We start from the raw sequence: 18,974 nt of genomic DNA on the forward strand, positions 1-18,974 counted from the left end.
AGACTTCATTTAGTTCATGCTATTAGACAATATCATGTGCTACCGCTCCTATGTCTTCCCCTTCATTCATTAGACACTTTAACTTCTCAGTTACTTTCTGCCACCATTTTGGCAACTTCAACATCTATCATCCATGTAGATATTAATCCAACATTTTTGGTTTTGCAAATATTTCATGCTCTCATCTCCAATGATATTTTTCTCCCATCACCCTTATGTCACTATCTTTAATGCTGATGTTCTAGACTTTGACATTCCCCCAAATTGAACAAACTCTTAAATCTTGATCTTAAGACATACATCTTGAGCTACAGCTGATTACTTTTCCTGCCAAAGTGCCTCTGTCACATGCACATGCACACATATAATGGGGTGTAGACTGAGAGGGCCCCCATAAGCCTAGCATGGGGGCTGGGGAAATCAGTAGCACAAGGATTGAGGGTTATTTCACATATCAGTAACAGCAGGCTAGCTAGGGAGATGGGCATGACTTCGACCCATGATTACAGAGCCTGCACAAGAGCTTGGAGATGGTTCGCTCCACACCATGGGGCCATGCCTGCCTGGACTAACTATGGCAGCCAAGAATGGCAGAGAATATGGAAGTGCTAGCAGGTGTAGCTGACTGTGGGAGGAGTCAGAAATGGGGTTATGGAGGAAGGTCCACGCAGAGATTTAAATCCAGGTTCAGCAGCCATGCAGGAACTTAACCACAGGGTTTTGAGAGCTGAAAGGAGACTTTCTTGATCACGTGGCTTAGGAAGCAGGAAGACAAGATGTAGCAGCAATGTGGAGATCTCTCTTAGCACTTTGAAAGGATGTGGAAGAATTCCCCAGTTCTCCATGAGGATGTGGTTTTGGATTAAGAATGGGAGCCTAGCCAAGCTACAGACTTCTATTTCTTTTCCTGCAATACAGTACCCTTTACTGGCCTGACTGGGCCAAGGGGAGAAGGCAGGACTGCATGTGTTGGTGGGTGTTTTAAAGGGACTTTGGGATTTAACGATGACATTCTACCCTTACTCTAAAACTGTATAACTTTTGAATAAATAGTTCCTTTCCTTTTTTACTAAACTCTGGCATTGAGAGCCACAGTTTATACCAGTGGGTGACAAGGACAAACCTAGAACAGAAAGACCACAGGGGAGAGGTTTGTTTTGGTAGCAGTATCTTGGCCCCCAAATGAGTTCATTCTGTAACACACACACCCCTCCAACAATTCTTCAACTTTAAACTCCAATCTATGAACTCCACTACATCTCACAATTAACCACGTTTCTTATTTCTTATCTCCTCATTCCTAACCAATTTATAGCTCATGGTCCATCATTATCAACACTCACTTTCATTTCCCTGCCTACTTTCCACCATGGTAATTTCTTGGCATAACTACAACCTTTCTTAAATCTAGCTATCTACCTACTTTGTCCCTGTATGCAAATGATGAACTCTGCTATAGAAATTTACAAGATTCAGCTGCCTGATCTCACCTTAAATGTTTGACCACATGTCTCAAATCAGCAGTCCTTTCATACTATGTGCCAATTTCCATTATTCAAAATGAATAACCAATACCTTATCCTCTCAGTTCCTCAAAACCCCACCCTCACTCCTGATATTTTATAATCTTGTCTTTCACTGAAAAAAAAATGAAGAACCAAGAGAGAATCTCCTTGTATCTTCCTTAGCAAATCCACCATATTACCCACATTTGTAACTATACCATGAGTATTTCCTTCTCTTCTGTACAATGTATAAACATTCTCCATTCTCACGTAAGGCTAACTGTTCCACCTTTACTATAGATCCCATCTACTAGTGCTCCGAATACCCCTCTTGCTGTCTCAATATTTTTCCTTCTGCAATTATCCCCTCAATCTTTTATATCATCAATTTCATTGAATAATTTACATAAGCATACAGATGTGACTAGAATCTATCCTCTTAAAAATCTACTTTTGGTATCAAATCTTCCTCTAGCTGTAGTCCTATATTTCTTCTCTCCTCTCTTTAGCACCAAACCTCTCAAAAGAAAATGTCTATTCATGCCCACTTCCTCCCATCACATTATCACCTTAATACAATCATTCGGGTTTATATTAAGTCTTTTCCACTCAATCTTTTTACAAAGTTACTCATGACCTCCATATTATCAATTTCAATAATCATCTGTTTGTCTTCACCTATGAAGAGTATTTAATAAAGTTCACCATTTTTTTCCTTCTTGAAATATTATTTGCCTATTGCTTTTGTAACGGTTCATTCACTCATTTTTTTCCTCCTGTTTTTAATTTTTTGGTTATATACCTAGAAGTGGGACTGCTGGGCACTATAGGAAGTTTATGTCTACATTTTTAAGGATCTGCAAAACGATTTCCTAGAGAGAGCAGCATTTTATATTCCCTCCAGAAGTGTATAAGGATTTCAATTCATCCATATCCTTGTTATTTTGTTATTTCTTTGGTTATAGCCTTCTAAGTGGGTGTGCAGTGGTATCTCATTGTGGTTTTGATTTGCATTTCCCAAAAGACTAATGATATAGAGCATATTTTCATGTGTTTATTTGGGTATTTGTATATCTTATTGGTGAGATGTCTATTCAAGCCTTTTACCTAATTTTTAATTGAGTCATTAGTATTTTTTGTTGTTGAGTTTTATGAGTTCTTTCTATATTCTGGATACTAGACCTTTAACAAATATATGATTTCCAAATATTTTCTCTCTTTCTTTGGAGTGCTTATTCACTTTTTGGATAGTATTTTTTGTAGAAGAAATAATTTAAAAATTTTTATATCATCCAATTTACTCTTTGTTGCTTGCACTTTTGGTGTTGAATCTAAGGACCCATTGCTCAACCAAGTCCTATATGTTTCTGATCTCCATAACTGACCCAAAAAACTCAAACAAGTTTATTCAAAAGACATATTTGTGATGACTTACTATGCGCCTAACCATACTCTAAATATGGGGATAGCAATGAACAAGACAGTGGTGACAGAGACTGCTGTCTGGTTTCCAACATTCAAGTTCTCCTCTTCTGGATAGACTACATTTCCCCTTTTGTATTGCTATTGGGTATAGCCATGTGAATTTTTTCTAATGAGACATGAGCAGGAGTCCCGCATGCCCAAGTTGAGCCTAGCCTATAAATGTCCCCATGCGCCCTTCACTGTGGTCTTTTCTTTTTCTGCAGTTAGAATGGAGATGGCCACAGGAATCCCAGCAGAGCTTGCAAACAATGCTATTTTGTCACTCACATGAATAGGGTTGTCATGAAAATTAAGTAGGGACATGAACATTTAGTATAAATTCTACATAGTTAGTGATCAATAAATGTTAATTTCTATTATTATTATTATTATTACAGTCTTTATGCGCTATAGTAATCACCTGAAATAGGAAAAATGTATGTAACCCCACATAATGTAGCAGATAATGTAATTAGGTCTGATCTCTTGTAGACAGAGTGTCAGACTTGCTGATGCTAGCAGTCTTTTCTCTTTCTACACAGTTTCTCTGCTCATGAACCAAGATAATTTTAAGCCACTTTAGATAATATTTAAAGGGCCATAATTTGATAAATGCTTACCTATTGAAAGTAGCTTAAGCTAAGACAATACAAGAAAGTTAGTTTTAAGGGCTATGAGAATTCTAAATTATGCTGAAATTTCTGGCATCTACACAACACTATTCTGTAAGAGAACCCCACCACGTTCTCTTCCCTGACTTACTTATGTCTGCTAAGAAAGCACAGGTACACTTTTCTGTGGGGTCAATGGGAAGTTCAAACCATACAAACCCTAACCTGTATGGAATACTCATTCCAGGCTCTTCCTCTTACCACCATCACAGTCAAGTCTCCTTTCTCCACTTCCTCAAGCCATTCTTTTTAATTTTAAATTACAGTTGCCATTCAACATTATTTTATATTAGTTTCAGGTATATTTCAAACCATTCTTGAACCTGCTTGAGAGTCTTTCCTGCTTTCCCCAGAAAGCTCTGTTATGTGAGTAATAAACTTTTCATACTGTCTTGGCACCTGTCTCATCAGTCCATAGCCAAACTGAATTTTGGATGAAGGGTCCATCCTGTCTCTGTGGAGTGATCACAACAATTATCCCTGTGAGCAGGACATCAAGTACTGCTGCGTATTGGTAGGATCGCACTCTGAGCTACTGCCTGGTGGCCTGCTTGTACTTTCAACTGCTCTTCTTTGTGCTGCATTTGTGAGTCTTATGAAGCACCTGCTAAAGATTTGACTCACATTAGTCAGTTTAGCAAATTGACATATAATGACAGGAGGCCTCCTTAAAGTAGTCCTCGATCATGTGTCTCAACCTGGACCTCTTTGTGAGTCTCAGATGGAAGCATACTTCCCAATTCCAAAACAAAATGTGACTGACACTATGCTGGAGGGAATGACTCTTACCTTGTGAACGTTTGCTATGTCTTAACCAGTTGTTGCTCCCTTTCTATACAGAGGTTGGTTGGAGATTCTGTTCAATATACAGGTCCAGTGGGTAGTCACTCATGGAGGAAGAGCCATTACTATATGGGATGCTGAAGTCACATTCCTGAAAGCAGAAGACTCACCAGGACCTTACAAAATGCTTCTGCTGCCACCGCCCATGCCTGCCTCTCTCTCTCTCTCTCTCTCCCCCCCTTCTCTCTCTCTCACACACACACACACACACACACACACACACAGAAGATCTTGATCCCCAGGGCTCCAGAGAGAAACATCCATAGCATCCTTGTGACAGAGCCAAGGGATTAATTTAGCCACTACCATGGGGAGGTTCATAACCCTGATGGTACTGATTTTGTTTCAGGTTCTCTGGAGAAAAAAAAACTTATACATATGAGGAGGGTAGAGAAAAAAAACATTGAAATACATCCAGTAAACACACATGCACGCACGCGCGCAACCCACCCCCCCAAATACAACCTGGAAAGTTGTCTAGAAGAGCCAAGTGTTGGAGGGACGTATGATAAATCATTTCTTTACTGAAACTTAAATGTTGGTATTTAGCTCTGTGGGTTTTAGGTAAGACGTCCAAAATACTAGGAAAAAATATATAAAGAACTCATGTGACTCAACACCAGGAAAGTAAACAATCCAAAATGAGCACAGGATCTGAATAGACAATTTTCCAAGGAGGACATACAGAGGGCCATAGACCCTCTGAAAAATGTTCAACATCACTAGCCACCAGAGAGACACAAACTAAAACCACATTGAGATATCATCTCGTACCTGTGAGAATGGCCATCACTAATAAATCAACAAATAACAAGTGCTAGAGAGTATGTGGAGAAAAGGGAACCCTGCTGCACTGTTGGTGGGAATGCAGACTTGTGCATTCACTGTCGAAAACAGTATGGAATTTTCTCAAAAAACTAAAGATGGAACTGCTTTTTGACCCAGCCATTCCACTGCTGGGAGTATACACTAAGAATCTTGAGTCACCAGTTCGAAAGAACTTACGCACCCCTATGTTCATAGCAGCACAATTTACAATAGCCAAGTGCTGGAAGCAACTAAGTGCCCATCAGTAAATGAGTGGGTGAAAAATACTATGGTACCTTTACATAATGGAATACTATGCAGCAGAAAGAAAGAAGGAACTCCTACTTTTTGTGACAGCATGGGTGGGACTGGAGACTATTATGCTAAGTAAAACAAGCCAGGCGGTGAAAGACAAATACCATGTGATCTCACCTATAAGAGGAACCTAATGAAAAAAATAAACTAATGAACAAAATATTACCACAGGCATGGAAACATGGAGCAGACTGAAAGTGACCAAGGATGGGGGGAGGAGGATAAGGATGGAAAGAAGGGGGAGGGACTACAAGGAACATATATGAATGACCCATGGACATGGACAATAGAGTGGGAATTGACTGTGGGAATGGGGGATTGGGATGGGTGGAGGAGGGCAAAGGGAGAAAAATTGAGACAACTGTAATAGAATAACAATAAAATAATTTAAAAAAACAAAAACATACTAGGTAGGTACTGTGCTGCATTATTCACAATAGCCAATATAAATAATGCAAATATCCATCAATAGATGGATGGATAAAGAAGATGTTATACACACATGCACATACTGCATCGTATCATTTATATGTGGAATATTTTAAAAAGCAATGTCAAACTCATTGAAACAGAGAGTAGAAAAGTGTTATCCAGAGGCTGTGGGGTGGAGGAAATAGGAAGAGCTTGGTAAAAGGTTACAAACTTTCAACTATAACATCAATGGCATCTGAGGATTTAATGTTAAAAAACACAACTAACAAACAAAACTCTCGAAGTTCTCAAAAACAAGAAATCTAAAAACTGTCAGAGCCAAGAGGAGCCTAATGAGGCATGGCATGATGACTAAATGTAATATGTATCCTGGATGGGATCCTTGGACAGAAAAACACATTAAGAAAAAAAAAGGGCAATGGTAGAAAGAAGAAGGGACTAAATAGAGAACATGTATGAATGATCCATGGACATGGACAATTGAGTGGGAATTGGCTGTGGGAGAGGAGGCTGGGTGGGATGGGTGGAGGGAGGCAAAGGGGGAAAATTGAGACAACTGTAATAAAATAAACGATATAAAAAATAAATAAAAATAGAAAAGAAGAAAAAAGAAAAACAAAGGAAATCTGCATAAAGTACAGACTTTAATAACTATTTCACTGTTGGTTCACAGTGAACCAACAAATGTACCATACTAATGTGAGATGTTAATAATAAGGGAAATTGGGTATGGGGTATAGTGGTATTACCTTCACAATTTTTCTGTAAATCTAAAACTGTCCTAAAATAAAATATGCACTAAAAACTCATTAAATACTGGATGATGACGAGAACTGGGAGACAACAGAATGAACCAATGAATGGAGATGGCTGAGGGAAATGGCTTAGAGGAAACACTCTCTTGTTTCCCTGTGCACCACAAGCACCTACCTAGATGAGGTGAGGGAGAGTGAGAAGTCTATTTGGGAAAGCTCTGAGGGGTGTTGAGTAAGCTCCACCTTTGTCTAAACAGAGCAGCCAGACTCCTCTGCACCTTACCTTCTCCCTCCCGGATTGTGAAGGGTGAGGCTTTGTGATGTCACACCACACCATGGTTACCACTGGTGGAGGAATTTCTTAATGGTCGATCACAGCTGAGTGTGTGGCTCCTTATTGTCCTGGAGGGTATATATAGAGGTCGGGAGCCCTGAAGTAGGGCGCTGTTGTTACCAAAAGGCCAACAAAACTAAGGAAACAATGAGCTTGTTTCAGATGAAGAGACACCAACACCAACCACAGGAGTGAAGAGGAAGCGTGATTCCGGGCTCACAAACAAAGGGAGAAGGTCAGACTTCCCTACTCATAGGTCTCCTCTTCTTCCCCATTGATCCTCCACACAAGACTTTTCCCCTGCCCTTACCTGGCACAAACCCCTCCTCAATTCACTCTCATTCTCTTACAATCCCCTTCTTACTTATTTCCCATCCTCTTCCCCCAAACCAATGTCTTTCTGGGTTTATCTTGCTTCCGACCAGGCACTAAAGTTAACAGAGAAGGTAACTTAAACCATTCAACAGATTGAAGAAAAACATAAAGGAGGGAAAAGACCAAAGATACTCATATTCTGCTACCGGGGGAGTAAAAATGTCAGCATAAATAAGCCAAAGACAGATGAAGAAAACCAGGAGGATTCTCCGTCTACAAGTCATGCCCCATGTGAACCAGAAACCGAAGACCCTTAACTATGTGTTGCTTCTTCAGAGAAAATGCTGGAGAAATGGTCCTTTACGTAGAGATCAAAACTTCAGTGGTCTCCTGTCTAGACCAAATGAAGTCATTCAGTGTTAATAATTAAAATACTAACTTGGGTGAAAAGTAAATGTGTTTATATCTCTGTGTGTTCTCTGAATATGGGAAGAGAGTGAAGGAAGGGGCAGGTATGGGGGAACGGAGGGAGGTAGAATCCTGCAAGTTTGGGGACTAGACCAACCAATCCACAGTTAGCCAGACACGGAGAATAAGGATGAGGTGAACACTAAAGAAGAATTTTTCCTTAACACTTTATCATACTGGCAAAGATTGAAAGAACTTGGTGTTTTTTTTGTGTGTTTGGCCTGGGGGGTGGGGATGGGGAGCAGCAGAGTGATGTGTAGGGGGTGGCAGTCTGTGATAATGAATCTGATTCCATTTTAGATGTTAGATTATTGACGGCTTTCAGCTTCATTCCTTTCTCTTCCAATTCTGGCCCACATTTGGACAAGCTGATTAAAAAAACAAAAACAAAAACAGGGAGTTACTGAGCATAAAATAAAAACAGATATGTCTGAGCTGCACCATTGGAACTACTGTGCTGCTTACATTCACCAAAGCCAAAGCACTCATTGCCCTAAAATATCTTCCAGTGTATATGGACAATCTGACCCAATAAATAATAAAATTAAGTATTCTGCACTTACAATAAGCTTAAAAAATATTATCTTGTGTACCTTCTCCCTTACTTATAAAATAAATAATGCCTTCCACCCTAGTTAAAAAAGGGTCCAATCTAAATGAAAACAGGGCCTTTACAGATTGAAATCCATTATATAAGTCCTATTTAGAGAAGGTATAATTATCCCAACTGCTTCTGAATTTAACAACCACATTTGACTTGCTCTTAAACCTGAAAAGCATGAATGGTGACTCCATGTGAATTTTTGTACCCTTAATGTCATGGTCCCAACCATTAGGGATCCATATCTAATATTACTGAAATTACTGATTCCGCCCAATAGCAAACTGATAAACAATCTGCAGTCACAGCAAAGTATTTTAAAGACATGTTCTCCTCAGTGTCTATTTCAGCAGCCTTTAGCTACCCTTAACCTTCACTTTTAAAGAGACATAACACACCTTTCCTTGGGTACTCAGTGGGATACTGCTCCACTCCTGTCATCTCACATAATCTTTGCAGACAATATCTAATCACATCTAGTGCTTTCCCAGGTGCACAGGTGTGACATCACACTGATGACACCTCCTTTGAGGGGATTTGTGACACACTTATTCTGGACACTGAAACAGAGGAGTTCACAAAAAGAGAATCATCTATGAACCCCACACATAGTACCGGGCCCCAGCACCTCAGTTAAGTTTTTGAAAATCATTAGACTGAGGGTTGCTCTAATCCTGAGTGTATCAGGAAACAGCTTTTATCCTTTTTAGTACCCAAATTATCAAAAAGAAACCCACCATCTTAGACATTTTTGCATCATGGAGGTGACATTCTTCATATACAAATTTCATTTACTTTTATTTATGTTACTTTGCAGATAGGCCCACGTAGAATGGGACTCCTTGCAACATTAGGCTCTAAAATCTGTCTAAATGACCATAGAACAGTCATTCCTGTTAGGGCTTTCTAGAAACTTCTTTACTCTAGAGGCTTTAGCAGCCACCTCCCATACTTCTTGGAGCCCCTGGACCATCCATGATAGCCACTAGTTGCCAGGGGGCTTCTTATACAAGGAACTGCCCTCCTCATCCCAATGATATATGCCATTAGTGTGGTAACTGGCAGCTACATACTGGACTTTGCTAAAAATAGAGGCTCTATCAGGTCTTGAATTTGTGACCCCCATAACCAGCTCCCCATTATGTTTTGATCATGGAAGCAGCATTCTGCAAGCTCAGGACAGCTAGTTAGGGGCCCTTGCTATAGGACGGAACCAGAACTGGGTCCTGAGCTTTTGCTGTTTACAGGAGAAGATAACTTCCTCTATGCCCAGTCTCTCACTGTGTGTCACAGTGCTGGAAGAGCTCATCTTCCTTTTGGAATCTCTGGTTACCTGGAGAACCTTTTAGAATCAGCAGAGTGAATACCGAAAGTTATTCAGAGTGAATACGAAAAAGTGTAGTCCATTCACTGAAGCAATGATTTCAACACTCTCACACTAAAAGGAACTTGCTTGAGAGCTGTTGCTTTTTATCTCTTAACTGGGATGTTCCCAGTAAAGGACAGGACCAAAGGTCAGCTCAATTGGCTGAACTTTAGTCACTCATATTAGCACTGGACATCTTTGCCAACAATTGGCCTCAAGTGTACATTTTTACAGCTCTTTGGAAAATTGTATCAGTATCAAGCATTCAAGCATATTTCTTCACCCTGAAATTCATTCATTCATTCATTCATTCATTCATTCATTTCCTCAACATATATTGAGCTCATTTTCTGAACCAAGCTCCACATAGCCATTATGTACAATACAGAGCTTAAGGTTCTAATAGTAACCATAACAGCCTACTTCTCAAGGGTGACAGTGTATAAAGTGACCAGCACCTTGACAGACACACAAGCAATGCATCCAGGTATTCAAGAAAAAGACACAGGTTATTTCTGACTTCTATAATCCAATAACACTTGGATTTTGAACTGAGGTTTGAAGAACTGATAACAACTAGACATGGAAAGATAGGGGTTGAAAGTAGGTAAGGTAAGGCCTTGCAAGTGTAAGAAACAGCATGGACACAGGGCCATGTAAAACAAAGACCCAGCAATTGGATGAGTGACAAAGATTATACAAGACATATATTTTAAGTCCCAGCAAATGCTAAAGACATAATCTCATCTACAGAAAAAGTCACACAAGTCCAGGAGGCACAGAGGCTCACAATTAAGATGAACCCAAAGAGGCCCACTCCAAGACACATCAAAATTAAAATGGCAAAATTCAAAGACAGCGAGACTCTTAAAAGCAGCAAGGGAGAACAGATAGTAACATACAGGGGAGCTCAAATAAGTTTAGCAGCTGATTTCTCAACAGAAACACTACAGGACAGAGAGAATGTAAAGAAATACTCCAAGTAGAAAATCAAGATGGCGAAGGAGTGAATGGATGTCACACTGACCTCTTCCTAGGACCAATCTGGAATTATAACTAAGTTGTGGAGAAGTCACCTGGAATAAACAATTGAACAATAGTGACAGAGAAAGCTTATAACCTTGGACAAACAGAAGAATCAGCATTAGCACAACCTAACTGGTAAGGAGTGCGGTAGAGACTCAAGAAGGCAGGCAGAGCATTCATGGGGGAAAGCGACACAGGGATAGTGAAACTTCCAGTTGGATCCCCCTGAGAAGAGCAAGGTCTAAACCATAAGCGGGTATCTCAGCCTACAACACCAGAGCCCAAAAAGTATACAGATAACAGCCAGCTGTGAAAAGCAGCAGGGCTGCTATCGGCCAGAGACAGATGACTGGAGACTCAAAGAGCCTTTTAAAGGGCCAATGCATAAATTTCTATTTGCAGCCACTTACACTGGGCTCCGGCAAAGTTGGGGGCAGATTGGGCTGGAGACGCCTGAGGAGAGACTGGGGAAGGAGACTTTGGGGAGAGAACTAAGAGAGCAGCTGGAGGGATCCTGGTGCTGACTTTTCTCCCATATAGCAGCAGCCATGTGGTTCAGGCATACCACTCCCCTGAACAGCAAACCGTGAGAAGACACAATAGTCACACCCCCAGGAGGGACTCTGCCCTGGCCCAGTGGTGTTAAAGCCTGAGTGCTGAGTATAGAGTGGCAGCCACAGAAAGTATATCCCTTGCTAAAGGGGGCGCAGAGTGGTCTAGAGACACTTGAGGAGAGACTGGAGATGGAGGCTTTGGGGAGAGAATGGAGAAAATACCCAGTGGGATCTTAGTGCTGACCCCTCTCCCATACAGCAGCAGCCATCAGGCTCAGGCAGACCACTCTCCTGAGTGAAAGCAGTGTGAGAGGACCCAATAATCCCACCCCAAGGGGGGACTTGGCCTCGCCCTGTGGTGCCTAAGCCTGACTGCTGAGTGCAGAGTGACTCTATTAACAGTTTAAGGAGACAGCCACAGACAGTAGATTCCTGGAAGTCTCGAACAGATTGCCTAAGGTCAGACAGGGTCAACATCTGACATCAACAGAGGCAAATCCAGAAAGAAAAAAAAGTGTTCTGCTACCATAGAGGTTCACACCACAAAGTCAGGAAATCAAGACAGATCAATTTAGGAAGCAGAAGCAAAAAAAGAAGTCTCACAAATAATGGGAAGACAAAGAAATATGCTCCACTCAAAGGGAAAGGAGGAATCCCCACAAAAAGAACTAAATGAAATAGAGGCAAGAAAACTGTCAGATATTGAGTTCCAAACAACAGTTCTAAGGAAGCTCAATGAGCTTAGTGAGCTCAGAGAAAATTTCAAAAAACTACAGGGAAACTACGAGGAACTTACTGCAAACTATATCAGTATGAAAAAGGACATAGAAACTATCAGTAAGAAACAAGAGGAAATGAAGAATACAATTTCTGAATTGAAAAACACAGTAGAAGGAATCAAAAGACAACCTGAAACATAATAATATCCATATAATAAGGATATCAGAAGGAAAAGAAGAGGAGGAAGGGATAGAGAACCTATTTGAAAAAGTAATGATGGAAAACTTCCCTAATTTAAGGAGTAAAAAAAGTCACAGAATTGCAGTAAGCACAGAGTGTCCCATTCAAGAGGAACCCAATGAAGTCCACTCCAAGACACATCATCATTAAAATGGCAGATATCAAAGACAAACAGAATCCTAAAGGCAGCAAGGGAGAAACACATAGTAATATGCAAGGGAGCCCCAAAACAGCTAACAGCCAACTTCTCAACAGAAACACTACAGGCCAGAAGGGAGTGGCAAGAAATATTCCAAGTCATGAAAAGCAAAGACATGCAACCAAGACTGCTCTACCCAGCAAGGCTCTCAATTAAAATGGAAGGCAAAATAAGGAGTTTCCCAGACAAAAGAAGACTAAAAGAATACACCTCCCCTAATCCAGCACTGCCAAATATGCTAAAGGGACTGCTATAAGAAGACAAAGAAAAAGAGTCTATGAATACCTAGTTCCTTTCACAGTCACCAATGCTTGATATTACCAATATTTTCAATATGTATTAATCTGATTGTGACAATGATGTGTTATTTTAATTGTTACTTTATTATTAGTTAATACTAAACCAGTTTTTCTGTATTTCTTGCCTATTTCTATTATTTTTAAAAAGCTTTAAATGACTTTTTGGTATTCTTTATCCATTTTTTGATTAAATGGTTGTAAAATTTTTTCCCTAAATACAAAACTATCAACCCTTTTTTAGATCTGTTGCAAATACTTTTATATTGTATTATTGTCCTTTAACTTTTTTATATGTATACTACTGCATAGCCTTAAATATTTAATATAGTCATATTGTCAATATTTTACTTTATAGTTTCTGAGTTTAAATATTTTACCTATGGGTATGAAAAATATTATTTTATATTTTCTCCAAAGTCTCCTTAGACTTTACATATTGATTTTTAACTCACCCGAATCTTTCTTCTATAATGTGTGAAATAGGGCTCTATACTTATTTTATTTCAAGTTATTGTGGTCCATGCACTTTATTTGTTGAATAAGCCTTATTTTCCCCATTGATTTAAAATATCAATTTAATCATATATTACATTGTTAGACAGATATATATACATTTATTTCTAGAATGCTCATTTTATTTCATTGATCTCTTTGATTATTTCTGTGCTGGTGTCATGTTGTTTTAATTGTTGAAACTTTATAATGAATTAAAGTTTTTAATATTTTATAATGGATTTTGACATTTAAAAAATAAAGAAATAAAATTAATCTGCATTTAGAAAGAAAGAAAGAAAGAAAGAAAGAACTCCTGCCTTTTGTGACAACATGAATAGAGCTGGAGAATATTATGCTAAGTGAAATAAGCCAGTTGGTGCAAGACAAATACCATATGATCTCACCTGTAAGTGGAATCTACTCAATAAAATTAACGAACAAAATAAACTACAGGCATGGACAAATGGAGGAGACAGAAAGTGAGCAGAGGAGATAGGGAAGGAGAACAATGGTGGAAAGAAGGGGAAGGGACTAAACATTGAACATGTATGAATGACCCATGGACATGGACAACAGTGTGGGAATTAACTGTGGGAGCAGTGGGTGGGGGGATGGGTGGAGGAGGGCAAAGGGGAGGAAATTGAGACAAATGTAATAGAAAAACATGATTTTAAAAATAAATAATAAAAATTAAGAGTGTAGAAATTTTAAAAATTAATTTTAAAAATTTTATAAAAACAAATATTCCAAGTATTGAAAAGGAAAGGTCTGCAACCAAGATTGCTCAACCCAGCAAGGCTCTCAATTAAAATGGAAGATGAGGAGAAAAGAAGAGGCCTGTGGACCGAAAAGTCCTGTCTGACTCTCTGGTGGTGTGTGAGGTGGACCCAGATCTAAAGGAAAACCTGAGGAAATTTTGCTTTCAAAAAGAGACAGACAAGGCAGCCATAATAATGAAGGTGGACAAAGACTGGCAGATGGTGGTGCTTGAGGAAGAATTTCAGAACATTTCCCCAGAGGAACTAAAAATGGAGTTGCCAGAGAGACAGCCAAGGTTTGTGGTCTACAGCTAACAAGTATGTGCATGCAGATGGCCGAGTGTCCTACCCCTTGTGTTTCATTTTCTCCAGCCCTGTGGGTTGCAAGCCTGAACAACAGATGATGTATGCAGGGAGCAAAATCAGACTGGTACAAACAGCGGAGCTCACAAAGGTGTTTGAAATCCGCACCACTGATGACCTCACTGAGGCCTGACTCCAAGAGAAGTTGTCTTTTTTTCATTGATCTCTGGGCTGGGGAATCTGAGTTCCTGATGCCTGAGTCCCCAAAGGAACTGGGGACTCTGACTCCTAGGACCTGAACATCAAAGACCCTGAAGAAATTAAAATTCAAGAACTAGAAAAAATAAAATTAAATAAATAAAATTAAAGGTGAAATAAGGAGTTTTCCAGACAAAATAAGGGTAAAAGTATATACCTCCACAAAACCAGTATTGCAAGACATGCTAAAGGGACTGCTTTAAGAAGATGAAGCAATAGAGTGAGAGAGAGAGAGGAACACAAGTACAAAGGGGGAAAATGGCAATGAATAGTAACTATCCATAATAAACTAAAATATAAATGGATTAAATGTTCCAGTCAAAAGGCATAGGGTAGTTGAATGGATAAGAAAACATGGCCTGGACATATGCTGCTTACAAGAGACTCACCTCTGAACAAAAGACCTACACAGACTGAAAATGAAGGGTTGGGAAAAAAAATATATCCTAAACAAATGGACAAGAAAAAAAAAGCCAAGGTTGCAATACTTACATCAAAAAAATAGATTTCAAAGCAAAGGCCACAAAAAGAGACACAGAAGAACACTTTATGATACTCAACGGTAGAATCAATCAAGAAGACATACACATTGTAAACATATATACACTGAACATAGGAGCACCCAAATATATAAGGAAAATCTTGGAGGACTTCAAGAAAGATATAGTCAGCAACACAGTCATCATAGGGAATTTTAACACCCCACTGTCAACCATGCATAGATATTGCAAGCTAAGAATCAACAAGGATACTGTGGCACTTAATGATGTACTAAATCAAACTAATTGACATGTAGAGAACCTTTCACCCCCAAAAAGCACAATACACATTCTTTTGAAATGGACATGGAGCATTTTCAAAGACAGACCAAATGATAGGACACAAAACAAGTGTCAACAAATTCAAGAAAACTGAAATCATATCAAATATTTTCTTGGAACACAAGGGCTTGAAACCAACGTCAAGGAAAAAAATTAAGAACAGTCAGATTCATGGAGACTGAATAACATGTTATTAAACAATGAATTGGCTAACAATTAGATCAAGGAGGAAATCAAAAAGGTCCTGGAAACAAATGAAAATAAAGACACAATAGCCCATAACCAATGGGACACACTGAAGGCAGTCCTGAGAGGGAAGTTCATAGCATTACAGGCTTACCTAAAAAAGATAGAAACATTTCAAATAAACAACCTAACCCTGTATCTACAAAAACTGGAGGAGCAACAACAAAGCCCAGAGCAAGTAGAAGGAAGGAAATAATCAAGATCAGAGCAGAATTAAATGACATAGAGACTAAAAGAACAATTCAAAGGATCAATAAATCCAGGAGCTGGTTCTTTTAAAAGATAAAATCGACAAGCCTTTCAGCAGATTTGTCAAGAAAAAAAAAAAAAAAGAGAGAGAGAGAGAGAGGACCCAAGTAAATGAAATCAGAAAGAAAAGAGGAGAAATTACAACTGATACTGCAGAAATACAAAGATTGTAAGAAATTACTAAGGACAACTATATGCCAAGAAATTTGAAAACTTGGGTGAAATGTACAAATTTCTAGAAACATAGAATCTTCCAAAACTGAATCAAGAAGAAGCTGAACGCTGGAACAGAGCAATAACAGCTAGTGAAATTGAAGCAGTAATCAAAAACTCCTGGCATACAAAAGTCCTGGACCAGACAGTTTCAGAAGAGAATTTTACAAAACAGTTAAGGAAGAGTTAACTCCTATCTTCTCAAACTATTCCAAAATCGAGGAAGAGGGAAGACTCTCAAACTCTTTTTATGAGGTCAGCATCATCCTAACCCCACAACCAGATAAAGACATAACAAAAAAAGAAAATTACAGGGCAATATCGCTGATGAATATAGATGTTAAAATCCTCAACAAAATATTGGCAAACAGCATCCAGCAATACATTAAAAAGATCATCCACCATGATCAAGTAGGATTCATCCCAGGGACGAAGGATGGTTCAATATCTGCAAATCAATAAATGTAATGCATCACATAAACAAAAGAAAAATCACATGATCATATCAATAGATGCTGAAAAAGCATTTGATAAAGTACAGCACACATTTATGACAAAAACACTCAGTAAAGTGGGCATAGAGGGAGCATATCTCAACATAATAAAGGCCATATAAGAGAAACCTACAGCCAACATCATACTCAGCAGAAAAAAAGTAAAACTTTTCCCTAAGATCAGGAACAAGACAAGGGTGTCTACTTTCATCACTTCTATTCAACACAGTATTGGAAGGTCTGGCAACGGTGATCAGACAAGAAAAAGAAATACAAGGCATTCACATTGGAAAAGAGGAAGTAAAGCAGTCATTTTTTGCAGATGACATGATAGTGTACATAGAAAACTGTATAGACTCCACCAGGAAAAAACTTGACCTAATTAGTGAATTTAGCAAACCGCAGGACACAAAGTCAATATTCAGAAATTGAAGGCATTTTGGTATACCAAAAATGAAATATCAGAATCAGAAATCAGGAAAAAAAATCTCATTTACTATAGCAATAAGAAAAATAAAGTACCTAGGAAAGAACCTAACCAAGGAGGTAAAAGACCCATACTCAGAAAACTATAGAACATTGAAGAAAGAAATTAAGGAAGACACAAAAAAATGGTAGCATATACCATGTTCATGTACTGGAAGAATTAACATCACTAAAATGTCCATACTACCCAAAGCAATTTATAGATTTAATGCAACCCTTATTAAAATACCAATGAAATATTTCACAGATATAGAACAAACACTTCAAAAATTTATATGGAGCCATAAACAACCCCAAATAGACAGCAATTTTGAAAAAGAAGGACAAAGTAGGAAGGATCACAATATGTGATATCAAACTATATTACAAGGCCACTGTAATCAAAACAGCCTGGTACTGGGATAAGAACAGGTACATAGATCAATGGAACAGAATAGAGAGCCCAGAAATACACCCATGTCTTATGATCAATTAATATTTGACAACGAGGATAGGAGCATAAAATGGAGTAAAAATAGGCTCTTTGACAAATGGTGTTGGAAGAACTGGACAGCTACATGCAAAAAAATGAAACTCAACCACCAGCTTATACCATACACAAAAATAAACTCAAGATGGATAAAAGACTTAAATATAAGTTTCAACACCATAAAAATCCTAGAGGAGAACATAGACAGGAAACTCTCAGCTATCCCATGCAGCAATATTTTCATCAGTATGTCCCCTAGAGCAAGGGATATAAAGGAAAGAATAAACAAATGGGACTTCATCATAATTAAATCTTCTGCATGGCTAAAGAAAACATCAGCACAATGAAAAGGGAACCAATTGTATGGGAAAATACACTTGCCAATTATAACTCAGACAAGGCTTTGATCTCTAAAATATATAAGGAACTCACACGACTCCACTCCAGGAAGACAAACAATCTAATTAAAAATTGGGCAAAGGACCTGAACAGACGCTTCTCTAAGGAGGACATACACAAGTCCCCGAGACATATGAAAGGATGCACAACCTCACTAGCCATCAGAGAGATGCAAATTAAAACCACAAGGAGATACCACTTCACACAGGTCAAAATGACCATCATAAATAAATCAACAAACAACAAGTACTGGTGAGGATGTGGAGAAAATGGAACCCTAGTGCACTGTTGGTGGGAATGCAGACTGGTGCAGCCACTGGGAAAACAGTTGGAATTTTCTCAAAAAACTAAAGATGTCACTGCCTTTTGACACAATGATTCCACTGCTGGGATTACACCCTAAGAATCCTGAAACACCCATTCAAAAGAACCTATGCACCCCAATGTTCATAGCAGTGTTATTTACAATAGCCAAGTGCTGGAAACAGCCTAAGTGCCCATCAGTAAATGAGTGGATTAAAAAACTGGTACATTTACACAATGGGATACTATGCAGTAGAAAGAAAGTAGGAACTCCTACCCTTTGTAAGAGCATGGGTGGAACTAGCGAGTATTATGCTAAGTGAAATAAGCCAGGCAGTGAAAGACAAATAGCATAAGATATCATCTATAAGTGAAACCTAATCTAGAAATCAAAGAAGTGAGCAAAATAGAATCAGAGACTTGGAAATAAAGAACAGTCTAACAGTGACCAGAAAGAAAAATGGAGCAGGATAATGGGGGAAAGAAGGGGAAGGGTCAAGCCAAGGAAGAGGTATAAAGGACCCATGGGTAGGGACAATGGAGCGGGGAAGAACTGAATGTGGGAG

The 18,974-nt window shown here is 38.9% G+C and overlaps 1 pseudogene; it reads left to right on the plus strand.

Moving 5' to 3' along the window:
• The window catches only part of LOC129073346 (glia maturation factor gamma-like), a 29,398-nt pseudogene extending 14,705 nt beyond the window's left edge, over positions 1-14,693 (plus strand).
• Positions 14,694-18,974: the final 4,281 nt, after the last annotated feature.

The sequence above is a fragment of the Pteronotus mesoamericanus genome, unplaced genomic scaffold, assembly GCF_021234165.1.
Source record: "Pteronotus mesoamericanus isolate MK-2021 breed Mesoamerican mustached bat unplaced genomic scaffold, CSHL_Meso_final contig_40, whole genome shotgun sequence".
Lineage (NCBI taxonomy): Eukaryota > Metazoa > Chordata > Mammalia > Chiroptera > Mormoopidae > Pteronotus > Pteronotus mesoamericanus.